Raw genomic sequence first — 22,947 nt, 5'->3', positions numbered from 1 at the left:
TTCTCATGAATTTGCAATGGAACTGTTGGCCGAGCTCAGCCATCTAAGGATATGGCAGCCAGCGGCTGTACTTCCAAGATGGCTGCCTGCCGTGGCCATTGGCAGGGGCTTCAGTGCCTGTCCTCAGTTGCTCATGGTGCTGAAGCTAACTTCACCCGGGACATCAGTCGATGAGGGAACAAGGAGGAGGCTGCCAGGTCTTTTATGACTTCATCACCATGTCTCCTTTGCCATATTCCAGTTGTTAGAGAGAGTCACTCTCAGAGTAACCTCAGCCCAAACTCAAGGGCAGAGTAGAGGCCAGCTGATATAGGGCCAGGTGTGTTGAAGGATTGGTGCACATATTTTCAAGCCACCACACTCTGTTTATTTGAGGCTAAGCTTAGCAATCTTTCTCTGAACTGTGATACATACCTCTTCACCAGGGTTTATCCCACCCTTTAAAGCATGTCATTGGTGATAAGGTAGCCAGAGGTGACAATATGGATGGTTAAACACAACTGGTCCTACTTTCTGAGGCAAAAGGGACTGAGCCCAGTGATGCAGCTTCTTTGTTTAGGAGGGAGGGGCTGGGAAACACACACGTGGACTGGATTTTGCTTTGCTTTTCTTCCTTCCTGTCGACTTCACCTCTCCCAGCATTGGGTTTGGTGTGAGTGGCACACACATCAGCTTGGCCCTCAAGCCACAAAAAAAGAGGCCCCAGTGATAACCACAGAGAAAATCCAAAGCCAAGGGAAACTTGTTTCTGAGAATCCTTGTTAATTGAAGTAATTAAATCAGCAGGAAGCCATCTGAACAATTATCACACTACAAGGAAAAACTCATTTTAAGCCCTTGGAATAAACATTCCAATAAATAGCGATTAGTTTATATTTGTTAATACCATTGGCCTATCAGGAAATTTGCTAATAGATTTTTAATTAAGGGAGCTGTACATTTAGAGTAGAGCTGCCTCCCTTCACCCTTCTTGGCCTGGTTTGCATGTGGAGCTTTGGGTTCACTTTGAGAAATCAGCTTCTTCTCTCTTGGCCGAAGTTGCTGATGGATTTTTTTTTTTTTTTTTTTTTGAGTTATAGAGTAGACATTGTATTGGAGCTGATTCCATGAAGTCTCCATGTCCCCACAGGTAGAAGAATCTGGAAGACCTGCTTTTTTTGTTGCTGAGTTGTAGGACTGCTTTACATATTCTGAATATTAACCCCACATTAGGTATACGATTTGCAAATATTTTCTCCCATTCTGTAGGCTGATGATTATGTCCTTTCATGCACAAAATTTTAAAATGTTATCATTCCAGTAGCACAAGGGAAGACAGTGAGGTCTTGGGCCGTAGAGTTGATGCTGTTGTTAGAAAGAGCTGGTCAGGGTGGTGACTGAGTAAGTGACCTTCATCACAAGGGAAGATGAGGACACATATTCAAGGAAGTATTAAGAGCTTTTTCCAAAATCGTTTCTGGAAGTTTCTTCCAATACGGCATATCATTAATTGCCACCAACCTTGTGAGGTACATAAGACAGACAGGAGTATCCAGTCCCCTAGCTGAAATAATCGAGGCACATGTGTTGCGATGTCACAGTCGAGGGCAGAGTCGGAGTCGGCCCCAGATCTTCCCGTAACTTCTCGCCTCACTCTGCAGTGATGTCTCTCGGTCTTCATTGAATAAAGAGGTGCCTAAGTATTTGGGGTGCACCTTTAAGAATCTGCAGGCCTAACTAAGAAAAAGAGCTATTTGTGCTGACACACAATTCAGGGGAATCTGATAGCTTCCTGGAAATTAGTGTTGGATCCCGCCATACTATGCCCCACCCAACGGTCAATCTTTCCGAGAATAGAACTTACCCCATAACTAGGTGTTATCCATCTAGCAGAGGTTTAGACTCCACAAGAAATGAAGATCCAACATTTTTGGGTTCTAAATAGGGGTCCCCTCTCCCATCAGTTCCCCTCAAGTCTGGCCTTTGTCAATAATTAGGGGGAAAAGGCATCAGGTTAAAAATATCAATTCATGGCCTCCCTGGTGGCGCAGGGGTTAAGTCGCAGCACTATGAAGCTATTAGCAGCCCCTATGGTCTGAGTTCCATCCCAGGCCAGGGAGCTACCCACATGGCGTAGCAGACTCTCCTGTCTCTCCCGCTGCTCCCCTTAGCAGTGTATTTCAGTAGATCTGCCTGTTCTGCTCCCCACTCTGTCTCTGGTGAGTCTTCTCACCCCTGCACCTCTGGTCTATACCCCAGCTCTTGTGCACATAAAAAAATAAATCTTCAAAAAAATATCAATGACAAAGGACTCATCTCCTTTGTTAACATTCCCAGAAAGCATCTGTGCTAGCTTTTCCCATAGTATCTCTGTGATTAAAACTCTAGGAATCAGATATGCTAGCACATTCTCTCATCCTTTTCTGCAGTTCCAGGTCTGGTTTGGGGGTTTTGCTTGGGTTTGGCATTAGCTGGTCTGTTCTGGGGGCATGCCTGCATCTTCCCTTCTTCTTTGAAACACCAGTGGCATAGTAATATGATAGCGTTCTGATGTGCCACACTGAGTAGTCCGTAATATGCTAACATTTCTGTATCATGTTAGTATTGCATGAAGCTAATATAACACTAATTCAAGATGACAGGGAAAATGACTAATACAATAAGACCTTCATCTAGTTCTCTAGGGATGTCACACGTGTCTGATTTAATTCGCCTGAAAACTCCCACGGACAGGCAGGGTAAAGGTGTAGTCAGGCCACTGAAAGTGAAGTAGCTGAGGAAGAGAGGCAACTGGATTATTGCTGCCTGCCTTTCAGCCCCTCTCAGCACCTCCACATCCTTGCTCTGGGACCCAACTAGGGAAAAGCGTTAAACACCAGTGGGTGGTTGACTGTGTTAGGTTTTGGATTAAGACAGACCTGGACCCAGGTCAAAGCTCTGCAAATGATTGCTCTTTGCCTTTTACTTAACTCTTTGGAGTTTCCTGTGAAAAATAATACAATGGCCTCATGGGACAAAGTTGAGGATTAAATCTGCACACAGCGTTCAAGACACAGTGGTGGGTGATGACGAGCCTCCATGATATCTCACTGGGAGCAGAGGCAATGACCTGGAAAAGCCTGTATCTGGAGATTTGCTTTAAAAAATTGTGGTAAAAATGTATCACATAAAATTTGTCATCTTAATCACTCCTAAATTTACAGTTCGGTAGCAGCAAGTATATTCACATTGTTGTGAAACATCTCCAGAAAGTCTTTGTCTGCAAAACTGAAATACTCATCCAACAATTCTCATTTCTCTTTCCCCCAGTCCCTGACAACCACCATTTTGTTTTTTATTTCTATGAATTTAACTCCTCTAGATACTTCATCTAATTGGAATTATACAGTATTTGTTTTTTGTTTTTTTTGTCACTGGCTTGTATCACTTAGTATAATGTCATCAAGTTTCATGCAACATGTTTTGGAATTTCCTTTCTTTTTTAAGGCTGAAGAGTATTCCATTGTATGTCTATACCATAGCCTGTTTATCCATTCATCTGTCCATGAACATTCAGGTTACTTCCACCTCTTGGCTATTGTGAATAATACTTCTATGAATATGGGTGTGCAGATATCTGAGACATGATTCTTTGGGAAATATATCCAGAAGCAGAATTACTGGATCATCTCTATTTTTAATTTTTTAAGGAGCCATGGTACTGTTTCCATAGAAGCTACACTATTTTATATTTCTATTTGTGTGCACACAGATTCTAACTTTTGCACATCCTTGCTGATGATTGTTACTTTCTGTGGTTTTGTTTTATTTTTTTTTAAGATTTATTTATGCATACAATACCTGGGGTACAGGCCAGAGATGCCGGGGGTGAGAGGATTCACCAGAGACAGAGCGGGGAAAAGAACAGGCAGACTGATGAAATACACTGCTGAGGGGAGCAGCGGGTGAGACAGGAGGGGTCTACTGCGCCATGTGGGTAGCTCCCTGGCCGGCTGAGGATCGAACTCGTGCTGCAGAGACTGCGGATTGCTTCATAGTGTGGAGCTTTACCCCTTGCGACACCAGGGAGGCCCAGTTTCTGTGTTTTTGGAAGTGGTCATCTCCATGGGGATGAGGTGGTATCTCATTATGGCTTTTCCCTTGTGATTAGTGCTATTGACTATCCTTGTTGATCATCTGTATGTCCTCTTTGGAGAAATATCTGCTCAAGTACTTTGCCCACTTTTAAACCTGGACTATTTGCTCCTTTTATTGTTGAGTTATAGGACTGCTTTATATATTCTGAATATTAACCCCTTATTAGATATACAATTTGCAAATATTTTCTCCCATTCTAAAGGCTGATTATATCCTTTCATGCACAAAATTTTAAAACCTTATTGTAGTCCACTTTGTCAATTTTTGCCTTTTTTTTTTTTGTTTTTTTTTTCGCTTGTGCTTGTGATGTCATATCCAGAAAATCCTTGCCAAATCCAATGTCATGAAACTTGACCCCTATGTTTTCTTCTAGGAGTTTTATAGTTTTAGAACTTATGTTTAGATCTTTGACCCATTTTGAGTTACTTTTTGTATATGGTGTAAGGTATGTATCCAATTTCCCCAGTACAATCAGTTGAAGAAACTGTTCTTTTCCCAATGATGGGCCTGGCACCCTTGTTGAAAGTCATTTGACCACACAGATAAGAATTTATTTTAGGGTTTTCTATTCTCTTTCATTGGTTTGTATGTCTGTACCACACTATTTTTTTCAGACTTGTATTCCTGTACCTGTAATAAGTCTTGAAATCAGTAAGTGTGAAACCTTCAAATTTGTTCTTCTTTTTCAAGATTGTTGTGACTTTTTGGGGGTTCTTTAAATTCCACATGAATTTCAAGATGGAGTTTTCTTTTTTTTTTTTAAAAAATTGAGATAACATTGGGTTATAGACTGTATATGACTTAAAGCTATAGGTTCATTCCTTTTCAGATGTAGTTACCACACCATGTCCACCAGCAAAGCACTAATAAAGTATGGGTTTTTCTGTTTATGCAAAACACCATTAAATATGGCTAGAGATTGCCTTGACTCGTAGATTGTATGAGATAGTAGTAACATCCTAGAATTTCCAATGAATGAACATAGGATGTTTTCCCATTTATTTGTGTCTTCTTTGTTTTCTTTTAGTAACATTTTGTTGTTTTCAGCATATAAATCTTTTGCCTCATTGCGTAAATCCATTCTTAAGCATTTAATTCTTTTCAGTGCTACTGCAAGTGGAATTGCCTTCTTAATTTCCTCTTAAGATTGTTCAAGAAGACTTTTCATTTTCTTAAACAGTGTTTAGTTTTACGAAATCATGTGGGCACATGAAAAAAATTCACTTGGCACCAGAACATATACCTGAAAAACAAGTCTTCCTCCAGACCTGATCCACAGGTCCAAGGTTCCAGTCCCAGGATCCATGATTCTTGCTTGTGACTCTTTCCAGAGATACACTGTATTGGTAGAGTCATTTTTATGAACAGATGGGGTTGTATGACACACTGTCCTGGACCCTGTATTTTTATCTTTTAGTATTTATTGGAGATAATTCTATAGGAGTATATCAGGAAACACCTCATTCTTTGTAAAGACTATCTACACTGTGGTTATATACCTTATCTTAAAAAAAAAAAAAACACATTTCCATAGTGAGAGACATTTAGATTGCTTCCAGATTTATTGGAAAGAATGTTTCAATGGGCATCTTTGAATACATGAATGAATATGCCTCCAGGATAAATTCTTTTTTTTTTTTTTTAGATTTGTTGTATTTATTATGCATAGAAGAACTGGGGTGCAGGCCAGAGGTGCAGGGGGCAGGTGAGAGGATTCACCAGAGACAGAGTGGGGAGCAGAACAGGCATGTCTACTGAAATACACTGCTGAGGGGAGCAGCGGGGAGACAGGAGAGGTCTGCTGTGCCATGTGGGTCACCCCCCTGGCTGGGGATCGAACTCATGCTGCAATGGCTGGCGGTAGCTTGATAGCACTGAGGCTTTAACCCCTGCGCCACCAGGGAGGCCCCTATGATAAATTCTTGAATGTGTTTTTGGAATGGCACTTGCTGGATCCAGATTATGTATGTGGAAAGTTTTGGGAGATGGTTTGGAGTTTGTGCCGACTTCATTTCTGTTGCTAGTATAGGATCGAGATTCCCCACATCTTTGACAACATTTTGTTGTTTGCTAATTGGACAGATTCAAATAATTTTTATTCAAATAACTTTTGATGGCTTGATTTATATTTCCGTAAACATGAATTATATGTGGTATCTTTTAAAAAGGCATTTCCTTCCTGGGGAACCATATTGCTTATCTCACAACATTTTATTTATTGAATTGTTGACTTTTTTCTCACTAACTTGTAAAACTTCCTTATAAAATTAGCCCTTTGTCATATAGCTCACAAACCCTTTTTTCCTTTTACTTTGTTTTTGGTGACTATTTCATTATGGAGCATTTTGTGTTTTCACAGAATCAAATTTGCAGTTTTAAAAATCAAACAATATTTCTTTGTGGATTTGGAGTTCTAAATAATGCTTAGAGGAGTCTTTTCTATTCCAAAATAAAATGAAAGGTTATCCTGTGTTTTTCTCCAAATGTTTTCACTTTATTTTTTATGTTTAAATGATTGATCTGTTTTAACATTGATTTTGGGGTAAGAAGTGAATTAGGGACTGGCTCCCCTCCCCACCACTAGTGAGTTGTCATAATCCTTTTTATTAAAAAGATCCTATTTTTCTCCACTGATTGCAATGCTACTTTTGTCACATAGTACATTTCCCTAGGTATTTAGTTCATTTCTAGACTCACTCTTCTTTTGTCTGTTTAGTGCATCTGGACCAAATTATTTTAATTACTACGGCTTTAGAGTTCCCAAGAATGAGTCTTACTCATTTGAGAATATTCTATTGCATGTTATTGAGATTATACAAAATATGTAGGTTGATTTAGGGTGAGGTGACATCTTTACAATACTTGAACCTCCTTCCAAGAACAGAGTTGTTTTCCATTCATTTGTTCCATGTCTCTCAGTGATGCCTTAATATTTTCTTTTAGTTTATGTACCTCTTTATGTTTATTCCTAGGTATTTCATCTTTTTAAACTACTTATAAATGAGATTTCCCCCCTTTTCATTATATGTTCTAATTGGATTACCTGTATATAGAAAGCTATTGTTATTGGCATATAAAATTTAAATACTCACTTTATTGAGGTCGCATTTATTTTTTTTCCAATAGTCTTTCAATTCATTCTCTTGGGTTTCATAGATCTACAATCACAGAAGATACAAATAATCATGATTTTGCCTTTTTAGTTTTAACTACCACATTTTGTGGCTTGCTAAAGCATCGAACAATGTTACGTAGTGATGGTATCTTATTTTATTCTGGACATTTATGGGAAACATTTGATACTTCATGATTATACATTGTGATGACTTCTTCATATGTATGTTTTAAATATCATATTAAAGATGTATCTGTTTCTTTATATTTTAATAAAGAGTTTATTTTTTTTCAACTAAGACTGAATGCTGTTCTTATCCAGTACCTTTACTAGCATCTTTGGAGATGATTATATCATTCTTCTCTGTGGACATGTGACTCTTGTGAGGCCCTGATGTTGAAATCTTTGCATTTTAAATCTTGGTATATTATTCTTTTAGTGCTGCCAAATCCTAAGTGCTGATATTTTATTCAGGATTTTGCATTACTATTCATAAGTGAGATTTACTCTGTATTTTTTTTTTATTATGCTATCTTTGTCAGATTTTGGTATCAAAGTTTTGCTGGCTTTGTAAAAAGAACTTGGAAATAATCTTTTAAGACTCTGAACAGTGGAAGCAGTTGCACTGTTATCTGTTCTGTGATGGTTTGGTAATTTTCATTTGTGAAACCATTTGAATAACTTCTACATTTTGGGTTCTTCAATTCCTTTTTGCATTACTTCTAAAACAGGGTATTTAGATTCTTACCTCTTCCTGGGTCAGGTGTGGTTATATTTTTCTAGGAAATTATTTCATCCCGGTGTTCTACTTTACATGAAATTAGTCTTGATTATGATTCTTGGAATTATCTTTTATTATTTCTCTATCATCACATGGTATTTTGTACCTAGTTTCTTTTCTTCTTTGTTTCATTATTAGATTTGGTAATAGTGTACACATTTTATTATTTTTTTCCCCAAGGATTCATTCACTTTTTGTTTTCGAACAGTAATTTTTGCTTCCGTATTTACTTATTCCTTCTCTTTGATTCCCTTAGATTCATTTTATTGTGCTTTTAAACTCTAGAAGCATATTTAGCTTATTTTTATTCTTTCTTGTTTAACTATATGTTATTTTAAGCTGTGATTTTCCTTTTGAATGTTGCTTTTGTTTTATTACATAGTTTCTGTTGCAGTTTTTTCACAGTTTTTATCTGGATTTCTTCAGTCCCCAAATTGTTTAAGATGAGATTTAATACTTTTCCAGCTGCAGTGTATTTGTTATTTATTGCATTCTTAATGATTTCTAGTCTTATTGCTTTGTAATTAGAGTATTCTCTCCAAGCTTTTATTCTTATGGTAAAATACACATAATATTTGACTGTTTTTAACCATTTTCAGTGCATAGTCCTGCGGCATTAAGCACATCTCTGTGCGACCATCTGCGTGATCCAGCCCCCAGACCCTTTCCAGCTTCCCCAGTGCAACTGTCCCCATGGAACACTAGCTCCCCAGTCTCTCTGAGGTGTTTCTAATCTTGAACATTTTTTTACTCGTGGCCTTACAGATAGTCATTTTGAAATAGGTTCATTTTTACCTGGAATGCCTTCTCCATCCTTTCTTCCAATCTTTCTGAGAGCTTTGTTTTAGATTCATATCTTATATAGAATACATAGTGCACATCACCCAGGCATTCCATCTTAGCCTATGGTCTCCCAGATCCGGACACCAGGATTCTAGGGCAGACAATGTAATTGGGAGGCGACCCCAGGAGACATCGAAAGGAAAGTAGAGTCAGGGGAGGAGGCAGGCACTAGTCACTTACTTCTCAGCCCCACTAGGCATCTCTGGAAGATGGTGCTATCACCCCCTCTGCATGGTCTGCCCAAGGGGCGAGGACCTGGGTTATTCATCCTCCACTCCCAGTCTTCACTGGCTGAGGGCTACTCCCTGCTGCTCCACCCTGGTGTGGATTGAACACATTCAGCCAAAGAGCCACCACTGCAGTCACAGATGCTTGGAGGTAGAAACCACTGGGCCCTATGAATGAGGAGCACTGGGGAGCTAGGACCCTGACAGCACCCTCCAGGAAAGGTGACACTGGGTGATGGGTGCTCTGGAATGCTTAGGAAACTGTGCTGGGAATATTGTCAGAGATACAGAGGTCCCGGCTTCTTTTTTTTTTTTTTTAATTTATGTTATTGTTTTCACTTCTGCAGCCAATGAAAACTTATGAATAGGAATTTGTTTTCTTTTCCCAGAGGGGACTGGTGTCAGCACCAAGACACGGGAGCTGGCTCAGAAGAGAGTGGATGCAGGTAGGTTGTGGATGGGAAGCATAAGGAAGACTGATAGAGCCCAGGACAGATGGACAGACTTTCTGATGCCACATTCTGATGCCCAACCTAACAGATGACAATTAGCAGTCACCAGCTGTAAAGTGACTGTAAATGCTGCTCTGAATAAAATGAGCCTTTTTTTGGGTTGCATTTAGCAAAACATTTAAAAATCCAACAACGAATGTTTGTTGGCAGCCCAGAGGCTGTGTGGCACTGAGGAGGAGCTGATTATTTGCCATGGATGAGGGCTTCTCTTCCTCTCCAGTTAGAACAAGAAGCTTTGGTTTGAAAGGAGGGAGGTGGGTCCATTCAGAGTTGCTGCTTCCTTGACCTGACCTTGAATGAGCTGCCTGGCCTTGAACAAGGCTGTCTGACCTTGAACAAGTGTGCTTTGCTTTATCTCTTTGGCCTTCAGTTCAGTATCTGTAACTGGTCCCCCTACTTCCCTTCTTGGCCACCCCCAACTCCCACCTGTGTCCATTCTTTTTTTTTTTTAAGATTTATTTATTTACGCATACAAGAGTTGGGGTACAGGCCAGAGGTGTGGGGGGTGAGAGGATTCACCAGAAACAGAGTGGGGAGCAGAACAGGCAGATCCACTGAAATACACTGCTGAGGGGAGCAGCGGGCGAGACAGGAGAGGTCTGCTGCACCATGTGGGTAGCTCCCTGGCCGGGCATGGAACTCGTACAGCAGAGGCTGTCAATAGCTTGATAGCACTGAGACTTTAACTCCTGTGCCACCAGGGAGGCCGTGTCCATACTTTACATAATGTTGAGGAGTTGTCTTTCAAAACTGTAAATTTGTTTGAACCAATCTCCTGCTTAAAAAAATCTCAAATGTCAGCTCATAGCAATGCGGTAGGAGTGAAACCCTAACTCCTCATGGGATGCAGAAACACGCCATAAGTGGTGTGCTTGGGATGCTCGGGAAGCTGGGTCAGGAGTATTGTCAGAGATACATAGGTCCTTTTCTTTTCTTTTCCAATTCATGCTACTGTTTCACTTCTGCCCCCAATGAAAACTTATGAATAGGAATTTGTCTGACACCCTCTGCTTCTCCAGTTGCAGCTTTCACCCCCCGCCCCTATTACTCAGGTGCAGCCACCCTGTCATGAACCAGGACGGTTTCTGAACTTGAGACCTTTGCAGTTACTCTTCCTTCAGCTAAGCACTCTTTCCGTGGAGACCACGGAGTCTCCTCATCATCCAGGTTGCTGCCCAAATACTACATTCTCCCCTGACCACCCCCTCCCTGTTCACAGGAGCTCCCAGCCCCCATCCATTCTCTGCGCCTGAACTCAATTTTCTTTTGTTTTACTCTCCACTATTGAATTCATGGTCTTTCGCCTCTGCCCTCTTTACCTCCACGCCCACACACACTTCTCTCAAAAAGAGCAGGCGCCGGAGGAAGCGATTACCACTGCATGTCACATGTCCTAGGAGTTAAACATGGCAACCAACAAAATGACTCTAACGCTCTTCTCACCTGGGCACTGGCTGTGTAGATCCAAAATGTTCCTCTGGGCAGGTGCTGTGCTGTTTTCACGCACGTGTCTTCAGGCTTAGTTTCACACGCATGCTTTCTTCCAGGGTTAGAATGGTTCAAAATCCTACACATTTCTTCAGAGCATCCCAAGTGAGGAGAGGAAGTACCAGACCAAGCATTTTGCCACACAGTCCTTTCTAGAATAAAAACACTAGTTATTACAACATCTGTTTTCTAAAAAATTAATTAATAATTTTTTCCCCTTACATCACTGTAGTCTCCATAGTTCTCCCGCCACCCTGGCACCCGTGAGCCATCACCATACTCCCCTGTGTTCACCCCGTGCCTATTCTGTGCCCCCTCCCGTCCCCTCCTATTTGGATGCCTCAGTCTATGGTCAGCTTGCTTGCTTGGGCTTTTTCTTCACCCTCTGTTTGGTGTCTCTATATTTCACATATAAATGAGACCACACAGGATTTATCTTTTTCCATCTGACTAATTTGGGTTAGTCATCCCTTCCAGATCCACCTATGTTGCCACAAATGGCACACGTTTGTCTCTTCTGATTGCTCAGTAATATTCTATTATATAAATATACCAAAAGCTTCTGATTCATTCATCTATTTCGGGACATTTGGGTTGTTTACATATCTTGGTGATTGTAAATAGTGCTGGAGTAAACACAAGAGTGCAGGTTTCCTATCAAATTAGAGTTTTTGTAGGATGCATGTATTGTGTGTGTGTTTTTTTTAAGATTTATTTATTTATGCAGACAAGAGCTGGGGTACAGGCCAGAGGTGTGGGGGGTGAGAGGATTCACCAGAGACAGTGGGGAGCAGAACAGGCAGACAGACTGAAATCCACTGCTGAGGGGAGCAGCGGGGAGACAGGAGAGGTCTGCTGCGCCATGTGGGTCAGTTCCCTGGCTGGGGATCGAACTCGTGCTGCAGTGGCTGCGGATAGCTTCATAGGTTGTGTCTTAAGCCCTTGAACCACTAGGGAGGCCCAGTAGGACGCATGTTTTATAGTTGCAGTTGACACTAGCCTGCCCCTCATGCTCACCCCTCTCCATCCACACCAGCCTGACTTCCATCCGCCACCACTTACATTTTTTCACATGTGAACTAGCTCTGACTTTAGACTTTCTTTGATCACTGAATGCAAGTGGCACACGGTCCCTGCCAGGACCAGCCCTAACCAGGGGCTGATGGGAATTGGGAGACAAGTACCCTAGCTCCCTCCCTGTCCACCTGGGCAAACTCGGGTCTGCCTTTCAGTCCCTGTTGGGGCTGAGCTCCACTTCCCCACAGCAGTAACTGGTTTGGGATTGCTTCCTAATCCACACCCTTTATCCCCTCACTCACTTCTTACTCACATACCTGTGTTTAGAGGGAGCAACCCCCCAATAGACATCTTGAATTTGAATCCATTTCACAGGGCTTGTTTCTAGAGTAACTCAACTAAGACAACATTATCATTCTGGGTGTATTGCCCATGCTAAGAGGCATACACCACCCTTGCTCTTGTGTTATGCAGTTTGCCTTTTTCAGCCATCACCAAACTGTACCAGCACATAAAATCTACCGCATTTCTTTGAACAATAAGATTCTCTTGGGCCTCCCCGGTGGCACAGCGGTTGAGCACTGGGTTGCGAAGCTGCCCGCAGCCTCTGAAGCACCGGTTCGATTCCTGGCTGCTCCCCGGCCACCGGCGAGTGTCCCACATGGCGCGCAGACCTCCCCTGCCGCCCGCTGCTCCCCTCAGCAGTGTACTTCGGTCCTTCTGCCTGCTCTGCTCCCTGCTCTGGTCTGGTGAATTCTCTCACCCTCCCGCACTTCTGACTGTACCCAGTGCTTGTATGAATACATAAATAAATCTTAAAAAAAAAAAAAGATTCTCTTACTTCTAATTAGCTTGGGGTTTTAAAATGGTATATTATAATTTATCCTGGTTTTCTTGGGACCCACAATGGCTGCAGGCTACCTGGGCTCTGTCATCTTAGCTCTGGCAACATTCGGGTGGGCTGTCCTGTGTATGGTGGGCATTTAGCAGCACCCTCCACCTGCTAGTTACCTGTAGTTCACTCCCAGGTGTGACATCCAGAAATGGCTTCAGAATTGCCAAATGTTGCTTGGGCAGAAAATGGCTCTTGGTTCAGAGCAATTTCCAGTTCTATCCAAAGCTAGCGCTGTGTAGTTCAGTCATGCCTTCTTGGAGTGAGATTACATCTTCAACAGAAAAGTGACAGACACAGAAATCGTACACAAGAATGCTGAGGAAACATTTCCTGCCTCTGGCATGCCACTTGGTGTCGTCGCTCCGGGATTTGTATCACACTTAGCTTAGCTGGAACTGTTTTCCAGGTTTCCTTACCGTGTGCGGCTCTGGGTCAGGAGAGGCCTTGAGCCACACCGGTGTGAGATCTGGAAGATGGAAGTGAATGGCCACACTGTTTCCATCAAAGTGGAAGCAGGTGCTGTTGTAGCTCACGCTGGATGGCTGCCTTCAGGGTGGCTTTAGGGTGTGTCTTAGCAGCGGGGCCTGCAGCTCCTCCCATCAGCTCTCCCCTCAGCTTCTGATTCCTGGATCAGACTTGTGTTCTCCTGCAGGGGACTCAATTCAGTGATGCTGGAAGTTGTGAGAGACCCATGTGGGCGCCATGAGAACCAGAACACAGGTCTGAGTCTTCCTCAACCTTCCAGAATGTTCTTCTGGCTCCATTCTGGCTTTATTCATCCTCATGTCACACCCATCTTCCCTTTGTGATGGCAGACTTCAGGACCAGGCACAGAGCAACACGCCTTCAGGGACTCCCGTGAACTGTGATCACCAAGGACCCAACCTCCATCCAAACCTGTCCTGTCACTCACGGGTGCTCTGCTTCTCTGGTGGAAACCAAGGTGGTTCCCTTGGGTCTTCAGGGACATCCTGGCTGAGAAATGACACGTTCAAAGATTGCTCAAGAGGGAGCTGACAAAGCCATTTTAATACAGCTTTGGGGGTTTTGCTCCTTTTTGTCCCATTCCCTGGGAACCATCAGAGGAAGGAAAATGGATTCTTGGCTCTCTTCCTCTTTCTAAAATTCACTGCAGCTGCTGTCCTGAGGCACCAGGAGCCCTTAATCTGGACTCGCCAGCACTACATGGTGGGAGAATCAAGAGAGGATCCACCACCTGGCAAGAATTCCCTCCTGAAACTCAGGCCAAGTCTCTCCAAACTTAACATTCAGAAGTGTCTGTCTCATTCGAAGGTACAGACCCTCCTGTCTCCCCCCAATTTATTCAGCACCACATCCGCCTCCTTGTGCAGGTGTCCTGAGCCTGGCACACAAAGGGTTAATTTCCCCAACTGCCTGTGGACTTTATGGGTTATTCCATATTTATTTCAATTATATAAGTATACTGGGCCAGTGTATTTATTTTAAATCACATTATCTACAGCTTCCCAAGCATGTGTCAACAAAAAGAACGGTTTCAATTTAGTAGACTTTGAAATGGTGTGCAGTTTATCCTCACTTCAATTATCCCCTCTACAGTAAGTCATGGACAGCTTCAGGATTATTCAGGGCAAGGTAATGCTATCTGAAAGCATTGATTTTTCCCTCTTCTTTAAGAACAGTTCACTGAAGGATGCACTGGAGTCTCCTTTAAGGAAACATAAAAATACATTTCTCAGCTGAACCTTCTGAGAAATCTCAATCTTGAGGCTCTGGATGAGGCTGCTGGAGAAGTTTCTAGCCTATAAAGAAAGCTGGTTGCAAAGGAATGAGCAGAGCGGAATCATGTTTCTTGGCTTGACATGATGGGAGATGGATGGCACAAAGGAAGAGGAGCATGTCAGACAGCTTCTGCATGATCTGATGACAAACATTTATCAGGAACCTTCTATGTGCCAAGTAGGGGAGATGGTCGTGAGCAGTACTGACCTGAGCCAGCTTCATGGACAGGTGACTGGTGCCATTGTCCGGGACCACACACGTAGTAGGCCTCTGTGCTTAGTTTACTATTCTACTATCACTGTCTTGAAATTCTTACTACTTTTCAAATGAGAGGCCCCACATTTTCATTTCACACTGGGCCCTGAAAAGTAGGTAGCCAATTCTAATAACTACACAGTCATTTTCACTTCTGTTCTCAGGGAGCTTGGAGCTGAGTTGGGGACGGCATAGGAGTTAATGACATAAGCTCTCACTTCAATTGTGATGGGGGCTATGGGGGTAGTAGAGTGTGCTTATAGCTATGTAACAGAGGGACTTCATGGTTTGGAATCCAAAAAGGAAAGAATTTAAGCCAACACTTGAAGACAGGCTATACAAGCACAGTGAACTCTAGGGAGATCGTTCAGGCAGGAAGGAGGTTGGCCTGGCAGAGTCAGAGAGGAGCATGCAGTGAACACAGGAGCAGGACAGGGCTCCCCCTTTGGCAAGGGCACCAAGATCTGGAGGTACAATGGTCATATTTATAGATTTTCCCAGTTGGCCACTTGAGGTGACCCATAGATTCTTTTCTGTTGGTGACCTCATTACTGCAATCTGATCCACGAATTCATGTAGTCTCCCTGAATATTGCAGGGGTTTCTTTTTGAGGGGGTGTATGTTTCATAAATACCTCAGTCTCTCAAAACATTATTTGTTCTCTTACTTAACTTTAAATAATAAATAATCATTACTGAACATCTATTAAATAATCCAGAATGAAGATGTCATCCACAAACACATCCAAAGCTTGGGCAGCATTGATGTGTATATTCTGAGCAATGTTTGTAAATTCATTATACTCTGTGTGTTGAGTAAACCATTTAATTCTAGTTTGTTCCTTATCTACCTCTTTGACATTTAAAAGTACTTTCCTACTACATCAAACTAGAAAGCTTCTGCGCAGCAAAAGAAACTATCCCTGAAACAAAAAAGACACCCTACTGAATGTGAGAAAATATTTGCACAACATACATCTGACAAGGGGCAACATCCAAGATCTACAAAGAACTCACAAACTCAATAGAAGCAAAGAACCCAACCAGAAAACGGGCAGTTGAGTTAAACAGACACTTATCCAAAGGAGACGTACAGATGGCCGAGGGGCATGGGAAAAAATCTTCAGCATCCCTCATCATCAGGGAAAAGCAAATCACCACCACCACAAGGTACCACTTAATTTCTGTGTGAATGGCCCATGACAACAATAAGACAAAAGAAAACACAGAAACAACATATGTTGGTGAGGTATGGAGAAAAAAGGAGCTCGCTCTTGGTGAAGATGTCAACTGGTCCAGGCTTTCTGGAAAACAGTATGTAGTTTCCTCCAAATACTAAAAATAGGTATACCATATGACCCAGAGATTCCACTCCTAGAACACGCCTTTGGAGCCAAGCAATACAACATCACTAGTCGGACAGGGTATAGGCACTCCAACATCCATTGCAGCGCTGTTTACAATAGCCAAGTTATGAAAACAACCTAAGTGTCCAATGACAGAGCCGTGGATTAGGAAGATGTGGTCTATATACCACTCAGCTATACAAAGAGATGACCTTTAATCATTTGCAACGACGTGAATGGAACAGGAACAGAGTATGTTAAGTGCAATAAATCAGAAGGAGAAAGACACATACCAGATGATTTCATTCATCTATGGAATATAAAGAAAAAAAATACAAGGGAATTGACAAAACTAAACCAAAACAAACCCTAAACATATGACCCCATGACCACAGAATTGACATTACTAGACGGAGATCTAGGGGAAGGGCCAATGATCCAGGGTAAACGGCTGTGGGTATGGGGAGGTGTGATGCTATAGCCTCAATCATAGACAGTAAGCCAGTTGTCTTAGAAATCATAAAACAAAATAAAGGCAGGACTTCCCTGGACCTTGGTTTTCTAGAATTTGGTGAACCTCCTGCTCACCTGGGTGATGATTTTACAGAATTGCTCCTCTTTCATCTCTCTTCTTTCAAAGCTGTGGAGAACATTTCTATTCAAGTCTCTTCACAGGTGAGTGGAGAACTTCACACTCTGCACTGGGGAAAAATTGAAATCCATTGTACATTAGAAAGTTTACTTGGCTGAAACATTTGCAATTTGAGGTCTTGGAGCAGAGTGAAACTGGAAGTGCTGTGGGGAAAAAAAAAAGAACTTCCAGCGATGAGACTCAAGCACACGTTTTAAATAAATCACATTTTAAAGGACAGTCCATATGTTTGCTGAATCGATTTATCTGGACAGACAGAAGAAAAATGTATAATGAAAGAATAGAAAATTCTACACATGAGCCTCATCTGGTGATGTTTTTTGCAATGGTTTCTTCTCATCTCCCTTTTGCGCCTGGTTAACAATTTGAAGTCGACTTGATTGGGAATCATTAGCATAGGAAATAACTTTGGATTCAGTGACCGTAGCTGGATTAAAAAGTGCTTTATCTCTTTTAGTCTACTAAAGGGAGTTGCATTTATGGATTTTCCAATATGAAACTATTCTTGTAGTTACGGGCTGAATCCATTTGGGTTGTGGTTGTGTTTAAAAAAATATTTATCTATTTGTTTATTTACTAATACCATTCAAATTGCATTTCAGTGTGAAATTCAGTGCATTTAGCACCTTGATAATGTTGTACAACCATTCCCAGAACTGTTTAGTTATCCCAAATGGAAACTCTGTCCATTAAACAAGAGCTCTCCACGGTCCTTTCCACACCCTTGGTAACCTACATTCTTCTTTCTGGCTAGATGAATTTGCCTTATCACAGAAGTTCCACAATCTATGTCCTCTGTGTCTGGCTTATTTCACCTAGCATATTTTTTCAAGGTTTACCCATGTGTAATGTGTATAATAGTTTCATTCTTTTTGAAGGCTGAATAATGTTCCATTTGGACTATACATTCATCTGTTGATGAACATTTGGGTTGACTTTACCTTTCAGCTAATATGAATAATGCAGGCAGCAGGATTTCGACTTGGAAAAGAAATAAGTGTGCTGGCCTTCCTGCAGTTTGTGGTTGCTTTCTCATCCTCGTCCTCAGTATGGCTACCTAAAGGGAATCCTGTGACCTTGGTCACAGCAGATGCGCTAGCCTAGTGCTTAAGCCTTTGGTGTTGGTATCAGATCAATCCTGATTATATCACTCTCAAGAAATGGGTCCTTTGGTAAACTTCTCAACCTCCCAAAGCCTTGGCTGTCTCATTTGTGGGAGGGAGGTGATGACACCTACCGGGGAAGGTGACTGCAGGAATTAAGTTTGTGTTTGAAAAGCCCTTGTTTCAGTCGGGTGTCTGCTGAGAACTCAACAGCACAAAAAGCACTCAGTAAAGCTGGCCAGGATGTGGCGATAAAGGAATCCTCTTACACGGCTGGTGGGAAAGTAAACTAGCCCAGCCACTGTGGAAAGCTGTGTGGAGGTTCCTCAAAACATTAAAAAACGGATCTACCGTATGATCCAGCAATTCCACTCCTAGGAATCTACCCAAAGGACACAAAAACACTAATTTAACAGGAAACCTTCACTCTTATGTTTATTGCAGCCCTATTTCCAATAGCTAAGATATGGAAACAAACCCAAATACCCCAAAACAGATGAGTAGATAAAGAAAATGTGGTCTATATGCAAAATAGAATATTACTCAGCAATCAAAAAAGATGAATTCATGCCATTCACAACAACGTGGATGGAGCTGGAAGGGATTGTACTAGCTGAAAAAAGGAAAGAAAATATTGGATGGTCTCACATATATACGGAATGTAGAAAAACCAAACAAAGGGCCAAGGAAAAGACAAAACCAGCAAGTTGACCATAGGTCTGAGGCATATATCAAGAGAGGGGGAGGGGCAGGGTATCAAAACAGGGAGGGAAGAGCACAAGGGACTGTGGTGATGGTTCACGGGTGATATGGTGGCAGGAGACCTACGGGCACCGCATCTGAGGTGAGAAACCAATTACTGTACAAATACGAACAGTGGTGTAAGAAGATTAAACATAAAGTACTCAGTGAACAGATTGTCATTACTTATAAGAGTGAGCAGAGCCCTGTAGGGGGAGAAACCTTCCCCACGGGCGCCCCCATACAAAGTGAGAAGATAGAGAAACTTAAGAGCCTCAAAGTGGGATGGGAACACAGTAGAATCTTGAACATCTGATTATTGCAAATTCACAGGCTCCAACCTGGATGCACTGAATAGGAATCTCCAGGGAGAGTCTTGGAAATAAACATTAAACAAATCTGAGCTGGTTTTGAGGCACTGTCATGCTTAGGGACCTCTTCCCTGTGCCCTCATATCTTAATACTCTGGGTGGTTTGTAAATATCTACACACCCAGTGATTGATTTAGGGCCTGGATAGACTAGATCTATGTTTTATCTTGGTTTAAGAATTTGGGACGGAGGAGGGAACCATTAATATTTCAGAAACCCATAGTTTTTTGGAAAAGGAAACTTTCCTCTCAAAAAAGTAATTATGGAAATGTCATAAAAAGGTGAAAGATTTTCGAGGAGAGTCAGACATAAAAATTACATTTTGCAAATTGTACTTGGAAAGAATTATTTTAATTGAAGTAGCTGTTCCCAAGCCTGAATCTTGTCCATGCCTGTAACCTCAGAATGTTCAGTTCATCCTGTCAACTACTTTCTCTGCTGATATGGCCTAAATATGCCACTTATGTAAGAACTACTTAACAGGAACTACTTGGGGACCAAGTATCAATATGAGAACACCGAAAGGTGAATCTGCAGAGCATTTAGTAACCATGGTGAGTCAGCAGGCAGATAATTTGGGGGCCCAGGAAATAGTTCACACTTCCTTCTTGGTGTCAAAGTCTATCTTTCTGAAGAGGAAAATGTCTCTCCAGTAGGCCTGAGGGCAGTCCTACGAGTTGGGTTAATCCACACATTCACCCATTCACTGCACAAGTGTTTGTGAAGTGCCCGCTGTGTGCTAGGCATTGTGGGGCAAGGAATGGATTGGTGAAACACACCAAAATAATCCTACAAAGCTAGAGCTTTTATGGCAGGCAAAGGACAGACTTTGTGTAATTGCGAGGGTGAATCACGTTCCAGAGAGAGAAGGAGGGAGAGCTGTGGAGTGTGAGCCAACGCCATGAGCAAGGAGTGGGGCAGGAAGGACCTCTACCTGGGTTGTTTTGAGGGACGAGTCCTCAACAGTTGTTTCCGGTGTTCTCAGCTTGGACTATGTGACGAATTAATATGGGTTCGCTCCCTAATATCCCACAGGGCCCAGGGCCTGTGAAGTAAGAACATTTACATCTCATTTTGCTTTATATACGAGAACCAAGAAAGTTAAAGCTAGAGATTGCCTTAGAGACCATCTCGTCCAAATTTTTCAGTGTGCAGATAAAGATGTTGTGGATTAGGAAAGGGATTTTGACTACCCAAGAACCCCCAGTTCATCTGACATCAGCGCATTTTGGAGATGAGGCCGTTATGGAGAATCCCCCTGTGTTCCTTTTATACCCTGCATGATCACAGAGACCTGAATTTAAATTGATTTTTTTTTGTGTGTGTGTGTTTGAGAGTAGAAAGCAGCTACTAAGCAGAAGTCTGTATTTGCCTATGGCTTAATCTACTCATGCAGATTTGGTAGGGTGAAAACGCCAAAACCTATTTTGAGGTTCTGCAGAAGAGGACTCTTTCCAGAACGCCACTTGAGCTGTTAAATATCATCTCAAATCTCATTTTGGGGCCTATAACCTTCTAAAAGCCTGGCACAAGACTAAAGTGGATTAAGGTTGAAATTTTCCAGAGGCTTTGTCTCAGATCAGTGAAGTACTTCTAATCACTTTCTATGATTATCAAAACCAGAACAGCTTTGGGATCTCACGGTCCACTGTCATTCCTTAGAAGACCCGCCAGCCATGCTTGAGAGAATAATTGCTGATCAGAATTCTTGTTATCGAAACAAATTTAGGAGGAAACAATTTCTGCATCCTTGACTTTATTAGACTGCTTGGATCATTTGAAAAAGGATAGTGACTCCTAATTATTTTGCTCTTTGTCCCTCCAGTTTTCTAAAACACGAAGGCAGGCTTTCCAATAACTGGGCACTGTCGATTTCAACTGTGTTTAGGATCGGGACCAATATGATTCACTGGAGACAGGCATATTTTCCCAGCACTCTCTCCTTCCCCAGGAATGAATTCTTCATCTTTAATAAGGTGATCTGTCCAGCCCCAGGTAGATTATCTGTGAGATTATTTGTCAGGTGAAGGCAAAATCAAGAAAGTCTCTTTTCCCTGTGAAATTCCAAGCGGTGTTATGAGGGACTTAGGCACAAAAGTTTAGAATCTGTGTCTTTGCATGAATTTAATCATCTCCATCAGAATCCTTAAGGAATTACAATAACAGTGATTCATTCATAATTCACAATTTCCATTATCTTCTTTCTACATCTAGTGTGGGGGGTAAAATTTATGGCTTCATTTACATTGTGTTCTATGAATAATAGAAGAAATACAGTAAAGACCCATGGAAATGTTCTTGCTGCAGACGCACTTTGCAGTACATCTGCATCACAATAGGCTCCTCACTCTGCGCAGTGCAGGATACGCCAGCTTGCAGCTGCGAGGGGAGCATTCAGAGGGGCCATTCTCATTATACAGAGTCTTCTCTTTCTTTGAACTTCAAAGCAGAATGAGGAGACCTTAAATGATATGGGGTAGGTAAGTGATGAAATTATAACTTCAGGTATAAAATATCTTCAATTATGTGTATGGGGAAACACAGCCATTCAGTGGAGCAAATATGTTTGCTCAGAATGATATCTGGCAGGCAGGCAGAACAAATTTAATCGTAAGATTTCTTTGAGTGGTTGGGACCTTCAAGATAATCTAACCCAAGGCTCTCTTTTGCAAAGGGGGAAACCAAGGCAGAGTGAAATAAAATGACTTATCCAAGGTGATGCACTTATCCAAGGCCATGCACTTATCCAAGGCCAGGGACACACACACCTGTCATGCACGGTCCGGTGCACTTTTTAGGAAACCACATTGTTTTAAACACAACGTCCCTGGCTCTCGGACACAGCAATAAAGCAGCGCTAATCCTCTTGGCCAGGGATTTTCAAACATGGAGCAAAGACTTCTGCAAGGATTTCCCCCTCTAAATAATAATATCTCGCAATTGAAAATCTTCACCGAATACATTTTGAGATTCGAAGGAAGAAATCTGTCATACTTCTGCGATTAAGTAAATCTCATTTTTCTTCTCCCAAGGAATGGCAATAAAGCTGATGAAAACCTTATGACGTGCAGATTTCTCCCCCTGGTGTCTAGGAGTCGCCTAGTGCAATATTTTATGACTCCTCCATCCACGAAAGAATTAAAACCAACCCATACATTTAAAGAATGTTCTGTCTTTTGAATCAGTAGCTTTCCTTCCACCATAAGGAGCGCGACCTAGCCAAAGTAAGCTCCCACTAGTGGAGGTTCAATGTATTTTTGTTGAAAAGCTTAAATTAAAAAATGTGCTTTTGTAGCTGGTTGTCAGTGATGAAGAGTAGTTTCTAAAACCTATTAAATCCATCACTCTCCCTCCCTTGCCAGGCTTTATAGTTTCCCGTTCTCTGGTCATTTTCTATTTTGTTCTGGAAGAAAACACAAATCACAGAAAATCATTACAGGGAAAGGCTTTGGGAAAGATCTCTTGTTTCTTCCAGAAGGCTCACATTCCAGGCTCTGCCTCTAATTTTATTAAAGCAATTCAGATATCATGTTCGGAGGAAGGCCTTTTGTGGCTGGAAAGGGCAACTGATATTAGTAGGCAAAACACATACAAATTCAACAGCGCCGTGATTCACAGATGCATATTCTCTGTGATCCAACATGTCTAATACATTTAGTCATGCACAATAAAAACCAAACAAAAGAATCAGCCTTCGGCCTTTCACTGCCCGCCTCCCACCCCAA

General features: G+C 41.9%; 1 long non-coding RNA gene across 7 annotated transcripts in view; it reads right to left on the bottom strand.

The window, feature by feature from the left end:
- The window catches only part of LOC119248893 (uncharacterized), an 80,580-nt gene extending 65,457 nt beyond the window's left edge, over positions 1 to 15,123 (bottom strand). For 3 of the 7 annotated variants that reach the window (XR_005126000.2, XR_008552373.1, XR_008552372.1), the window contains exons 1-3: positions 13,111 to 15,118; positions 11,038 to 11,234; positions 7,209 to 7,274 (exon numbers count right to left, since the gene is read on the bottom strand). This is a non-coding gene — a long non-coding RNA (uncharacterized LOC119248893). Of the gene's footprint in view, positions 1 to 7,208; positions 7,275 to 11,037; positions 11,235 to 13,110 lie in introns of all 7 variants that reach the window. The other 4 variants (XR_008552370.1, XR_008552371.1, XR_008552369.1 and 1 more) reach the window with 3 other exon arrangements.
- Positions 15,124 to 22,947: the final 7,824 nt, after the last annotated feature.

The sequence above is a fragment of the Talpa occidentalis genome, unplaced genomic scaffold (assembly GCF_014898055.3).
Source record: "Talpa occidentalis isolate TD23 unplaced genomic scaffold, MPIMG_talOcc4v2.1 talOcc4.17, whole genome shotgun sequence".
NCBI lineage: Eukaryota > Metazoa > Chordata > Mammalia > Eulipotyphla > Talpidae > Talpa > Talpa occidentalis.
The sequence above is the reverse complement of the archived record's forward strand: the minus strand, read 5'-3'. Positions and strand labels throughout refer to the sequence as shown.